This window comes from Mixophyes fleayi, chromosome 6, assembly GCF_038048845.1.
Source record: "Mixophyes fleayi isolate aMixFle1 chromosome 6, aMixFle1.hap1, whole genome shotgun sequence".
Classification (NCBI taxonomy): domain Eukaryota; kingdom Metazoa; phylum Chordata; class Amphibia; order Anura; family Limnodynastidae; genus Mixophyes; species Mixophyes fleayi.
In genome coordinates, this window is record NC_134407.1 from 190,887,943 (window position 1) to 190,895,344 (window position 7,402).

Below are 7,402 nucleotides of genomic sequence, written 5' to 3' on the forward strand. Positions count from 1 at the left end.
GTTTTTTCATGTAGCACACAAATACTTGATAGCTTATTTGTACACTGAAATGTAAAGTTGATATTTGTGTGCTACATGAAAAAACAGTCAGTATTTAACTTATGTGCAAAACAGAATACTAATTTGCACCCCTTGTATTGTAACATGGTTTTGTCCAGGAGACTGAAATAAGAAGTTTCTTAAGTTAAGATCCTTAATGAATCAGGCCCTTGATTGCTATTAAATCTAAAGACCATTTCTCACTTCTAATTTTCCTGGACCATTCTGCTGCATTTGGCACTGATGATCACTCAAAACAGCGCATCTACCACTTTTCCAATTCCTCTATCAGTTGGAGCACCACTAAACTCAGTCTAGATCTTGATTCGGGGAACCAGACGATTTTGTTCAGCACTATTTGAAGTTAGTAAATGTGCAATATGAACAGTGGTTTTACAGCTTTCTTTTATGTACATTTTGTTGACGCTATGAACAATTAATATAATATTAGCCCGATCAATGCTGCTGAGCACTGTCACTGTGGTCTTCCGTCCCCGGCGCTCAGTAATCTGCTTACTGAGGAGATCTCGCGAGTGAACTCTCGCAAAATCTCCTCAGTAAGGAGCTTACAGCGCGCCGGGGACGGAGGACCACAGTGACAGGTAAGCGCTTGGGGGGGGGGGGCCTCACCGGGTACGGGCGGGGCGGCGGGTGGCTCACATTGGGGGCCTCATGGGGGAATGGAGGCGCCCTTAGCCCAGGGGCCTCCATTCCCTTAATCCGGCCCTGATCGCACATCCCTAGTTACGGCCCTGCATGATACCATACATACAAAAATATAATACATGTAGAATAATATAACAATCTTAGCCTACTTGTCATCTAATCCTAAAGGTCATTTACCAACTGAAAAAGAAGAAAGGAGGCAGAGAACTGGTCTTGTCCCATACGTAGTATGTGAATGTTTTGTATCTTCCCGTTTTACCTCTGCTGTAAAGAGCATTTTGAGTCTCACTTCAAAACAGGTCATGGAAATCCTTAAACACACATAAATGACACGTAATAAATACAGTTCTGTTATTCCTTCAATGGAATGATAAACTTAAGTCATATATAAGGCTAAACTGAGCAATATGTAAAAAATAAAGTACGCCTGTTGAAATGAATACAGGGAATGGTCCTAAGTTGGACTAGACTAAAATTGTGGTGGTATTTTCAAAGACATTAATGTGGGCATGTACTTTACAATGGGCTAGGGAGACAAGTAGGCCCTCTTGCACACATAATAAAGCATTGCAAGTCTACATGTTTTGCAGTTCATAAATGACCCTTAGGGGTATATTTACTAAACGGCGAGTTTGAAAAAAGTGGAGATGTTGCCTATAGCAACCAATCAGATTCTAGGTATCATTTATTTAGTGCATTCTACAAAATGAAAGCTAGAATCTGATTGGTTGCTATAGGCAACATCTCCACTTCTTCAAACCCGCAGTTTAGTAAGTCTAGCCCTTAATGTTCTTACTTTTCACATAATTTAAGGGCTTATTCAAACCTGTCAATGTTAAAAATGCATAGATAGGCTTTTATGCATTTTATCTATTTTCCCAGCGCATACCTGTGAACAAGCCCTAAAAGTGGAAGAAATTAATGACAATGCTGATAGATTTATTTTCAGGCGACTGTTTAAACACATTAGTAAGCATACTGTGAGCACAGGTTTCTGCTGAATCCCTGTGTGACTTCTCCTGAAACCTCAGGTAATCACAGGTGAGTCCTGTATACAGATCTATTACAATGACTCATCACTAATTGACAGACATTTATCATATTAGGAAACTCCACAGACAGCATTGTTTTTTGCCTTGGTAAAAATTTAGGGTATGTTCTTATGTGTCAATGTTTATGTACATATTCTCAAATTTATCTTCAGGCTCTAGTTTCAAATTACACAAAAGTACATACCTACAGTACAATCAATAGAACAAAAATGGCAAATTACTCTAATAAATTCCATTTATAGCGCATACTGTAACGTCAAGAAATTCAAACCTTCCCAGGCTGAATATATGTAATGAATGCTGCACCTTACTAGACTGTAGAAATGGCCTAAATTTTTAGACCAGTACGAAATTCAATCAAATTTGTCTGGTTTGAGGGGCTCAAATTTATTCGCTGTAATATTGTGATTTTTGGGATGTTTCAATTAGAGTTTGGCAGAGTACGTCATAAGTTACAATTTAGGTTCAAAGTTCGAATTTGCAGCTCTCAGTTAGCAAAAATATCTTTATTTAAAATTTCCATCTTGCCATCTTGACAACATTTACCCCTTTTTTAATTCACACAGCAAACTTTACTGTGCTCAAGTGCAAAGTGTGAGGTCATCATTTAAATGGAAAACCTTTGAGTATATACAACAGAGCCATTTAAGATGAAAAAAAATCATTTGAACATGACCGTACCTGTTTTTAAAGTTAGAGGCTCTGAGTTATTAAGGAAAGTAAGGCAAAAAAAAAGGAGTAAATGTTCTCCGTGACAAACTATGTTACAATGCAAGGGGTGTAAATTAGTTTATTATTTTGCACATCAGATAAATGCCGGTTGTTTTTTCATATAGCACACAAATACTTCATAGCTTTATTTTTACACCGAAATTTAAAACTGATCTAGGACATGTCCTATCCCAACTATCAATCTGTCCATACATTTTAAATTTACCTCCCCCTCCAATTCAACATGGTTTTGCCCAGGTGCAAAGTTACTCATTTCTCATGCTATGCTTCCTTAATGACTCAGGTCTGTAGAGTTTTTCACAAATTTTTGAACTTCAGAAACAATTCCAAGGACCGGTTGAAGAACCACTTGAAACAAATTTGAGCATCTCTAATGGGAAGGAACCACAGCCAATATGTATATATAATTTTTGTATTTTGTTTGGCTGATCAAAATATTTAAATGAGCCTCAAAGGGCACATTTAAATATCCATTTTTACATATATTTGTGGTGGCGGAAATTTGACATCAACTTAAACTTCATTGTAACATCTTTTTTCACTAACCAGGAGCATTTTATATGGGGAAAACATGTCATAAAAATACTCCTAATAGCCCCACACACTTTCATAAGTGATATTTTAGCAGTATTTTAGGAAAAATGTAAAAGTTTAAATAAATTAAAGGGGTGGTCATGAAGTGATGGGCAGCACGGTGGCGTAGTGGTTAGCACTTCTGCCTTACAGCACTGGGGTCATGAGTACAATTCCCGAGGAGTTTGTATGTTCTCCCTATGTTTGCGTGGGTTTCCTCCGGGTGCTCCGGTTTCCTCCCACACTCCTAAAACATGCTGGTAGGTTAATTGGCTGCTAACAAATTGACCCTAGTCTGTTTGTCTGTCTGTGTCTGCCCGCCTGTGTGTGTGTGCATATGTTAGGGAATTTAGACTGTAAGCCCCAATGGGGCAGGGACTGATGTGAGTGAGTTCTCTGTACAGCGCTGCAGAATTAGTGGCGCTATATAAATAAATGGTGATGATGATGGTAGGCAGGAGTTTAAAGTGACATTTTGACTTCTTCCACTAGGGCCCACAAACTAGCAATCCAGAAACAAGTCGTACACAGGAGTTTCATGGAGTCACTTCCCAAACCAGTAACCAGTACAAACAGACTCATTCGTTCACTATGAAATGCGCTGCGCATTCACATATTCTGCAAGGGGTAAATGGGCCACACAGCCTGAAAGAATGTAGTATAATTGAGCATATAGGAAGACAAAGACAGAAGATAAAAAAAAACATATACAGATATAACATCTCTGATATGAACACTTTATCCAGGATTTTCTGAAAGGGATTCTTATCTCCAATTGTCTTCAAGTTTATAAATCAATAAATAAATAAATGAGTTGTACATCCTGGTAGTTTTCTTTCCGCTGAGAGAGAGTGAACAATTTGCCATAAAATGACATCATTTCCATTTACTGCAAATACCTTTTCATTTAAAATGATATGTTTAATAAATTTATGATTGGCAATTACATTTAAATGTAAACTTCATTGCAAACAAATGAGAATCGGTTACAATTTTTACTCTCCCATTACAAGACAAATGACTAATCTGTTGACATGTAACCAATCCTCTCTTCACACCCCTCTTTATAATGAGTCATGTGATTTGAGGACAATTTTCTTCTTAAAGTGTGTTGTATTTAGGAGACTGGGCACACATAATTATTTAAAGGCATTAAAGTATGGTAGATTGATGACTACAAAAGTATAAAAACCTTGGCAGGCTTCCAAATATAAATGAATATCAATTACAAATTACTATTAAAAAAAAAGCATTAAAACTGAAACAAGTGCTCATGTTGTAGCTTGTACCAGACAAGGATGCAAATACAAAAGATCTCTGCAAAAGAACCAAAAAAGGACTACACGAAACAATAAAATGGACTATAGGAAAAAATGATCCTTAAAATTGTATTATTATAGCTAGACAGACTGATTTGAGGTTATGCATTCATTATTATACATCTATAATACTGGGGCAGCACAGTGGCATAGAGGTAAGCATTGCTGCCTCAGAGAGCTGGATTCATGAGTTTGATTCGCATCAGGGTCATCTCTGTGGAACTTGCACGTTCCACAGAGCAATGATTGTTTGCAATGAAGTTTACATTTAAATGTAATTGCCAATCATAAATTTATTAAACATTGTTTGTGTGTGTTTCCTCCAGGTAGCCTCCCTCTGAACCAAACTGTAACTCTATGTCACCACATTCTTGTCGCAGCCTTGCCGCTCACCATTATAATTGTACGCTCTCATGAGCAGGACCCTCTTACCTCCATTTCCCACCTCATCCAAATGTACATCTTTGTATCATACCTCTTGCGTGTTCTTTAAAACACTTGTTTGTCATATATCTTGCCTATTATGTCTTATATACAGTATTAAGCTTCTTGAATGTCCTGTATTTTGCCTGTTGCTGCTCTACATCTTTGTATGCTCTTTTTCCTCAATGTATGGCACTGCAGAAATTTTGTTGAACCTTATAAATAAACAATATTAATAATATACGCCTTATACCAGTGCATTCATTAACAAATGCCGCAATGTACATTAGTACTATATGGCAATGTGCTAGTTAAATCTATAAATGTTAGTCATACTTTTACGTAACAATTATTTTCTGTAAGCTGAATGTAAAGCATTATGTATACTTCCTAGTAACTTTAACAATATTTTAACTTATATTTCCTCTTACAAATACCTTGTTTGTTAACTAATTGCTTCTTGTAAGACCCATATTGAAAACAAGTCAAAAGAGTGATTGAATTTTTCTGAGTAACCATAATTGCCATGCATTCTGTCAATCTTTACAAGACACACACCCAGCATTGTGCAACCCTCAAAGGAGTGTATTGCACTTATAAAATGATGCATTTAAGCCTTACCCCAATTACTTTGCATATTGTAGGCACATTTGGAGGAGTGAAGGTAGAAATATGGGATAAAAGCAGAGAAAAATCTATTTGGAACTCAGTTTTCTATTCATTTCACCATTTGACAAAAATCGTAGAAGGCACCATGATATTTAAGTGCATTTGTTTTTTTTATAGCAGATGCTCACTCAGTTTTTGTTTAACCTTCAGCGGTGACATAATCACGTTCGTCTTACTATAGCGATAAAACATACAACTGCACAGGTGAGAGAATGGGAACTCAGTACAATGTTACTAATGGGAAGGCTGTATTACATAAATGCATCTATGAAGGTATATGTAAAATAGGAATGTAAAGCCTTCACAAGCTAAAGCTGGGTACACACTATAGAAATTTCGACCAACTTTTTATGCCGAGCGATTTTACATCCGATCGATGTTCCGATCGCTCGGTCCATGGACTGCATACACACTAGCCTTGTTTAGGACGATAAAGGGAAGAGCGGACGTCCCTTTAGCGACTTTTTACAGCCATGTTGTCGTGAGCAAAGACTGTAATTTCATACTCACTGTTGTAGATCGGTCGGAAGTTTATACACACTACACAACGGAAACGAGATTGGAACGAAAATATTAAACGGTACGACCAACCAAATGAGGCGACAATCGTCCATTTGGGCAGACTTTCGACCATCCTGTCACTGCACACACTGACCCGACTTTTGAACGAGCGGTCGTATGTTGGCTAATTTAGCCGATTATTGGATGAAAACTGTGTAGTGTGTACCCAGCTTTACATACACAAACTAAATCTTAAAGAAAATAACACTGTATTCACAAGTTGTTTTATAATAACAGCAGTTTGCAATTATATGTACAATATTTTCATATCTATCTATCTATTTATCTATCTATCTATCTATCTATCTATCTATCTATCTATCTATCTATCTATCTATCTAATCTTTGGGTAATAGGTAAAGAGTGCCAAAATGTATAGTCTTCTAAATTGAATTTAGTCAAGGCCTTACCTGGGTGATGTTTTAAATTTATTGAATGGAAGTTCAAGTTTGTTAAATAATTAGTTTTAGGTATAAAATAAAGATAACATAACAATTGAATACTGATTAAATGTTAATTCCACAAGACCTTACTTTCCCTTTCCATGAATCTTGCTATTTCTGGTTCACACCCAGAAGAGACTAGATTAGTAATGTTCTACTTATAGCTACATTACCACCTGATAGAAACCATCTGTCAATCCTATGGCCAAGGAGCCATTAGTGCAGATAATCTGCCAAAGTGCACCATGTACAGGGCATCAGTTGTAGTCATATTTCCAACGGAAGAAATACCAACACTTATCCCGTCTACATGAAAATGCTGACAGGCTAAATGCTGGTATGTAAATTTCCCTGACACAGATAAAATACCAACATTAAATGGTAATGGCCGCCGGCAGTAAACAGTGATCAAAAAAAAAATTCAAAAGAAAACATGCATGTCTCCAACTCCCCTCCCCAGTCATATTAGCCCTAGTACTGCCGCTTGGGGTCCTCCAGATTTTCTTTCAACAAGCCCTATGCTTAGCTAGCGTTGCCGTGATGCCAACCAGACCCAGGCTGGTTAGCCGAAGGCTGAATTCCCTAGGGAGTTGGGGTCTGCAACAAAAATGTGGGATCCCTCTCTAGGGATTCCCAGCCCCATGCTGACAGCACCAGAGCTGGGGTTGCTTTCCACTCGTAATACCCTACCAAGCTGCGGCACACTCCCACTCCTACACTTCTTAAACAGACTTTGCATCCGACTCTAAATGAGGTTCAAAGTGTGGGAACCCCCTGATTTTCCTCCAACCAGCCCTAGGCTTAGCCAGCCAGGGCTGGTGGCACCATAGCAGGTGAACATGCAGCAGAGGGTCACCCTGCCTTGATGACAACCAGCCCCAGGCTGATCAACATGGGGCCGGATTCTCTAGAAGTTGGGGTCCGG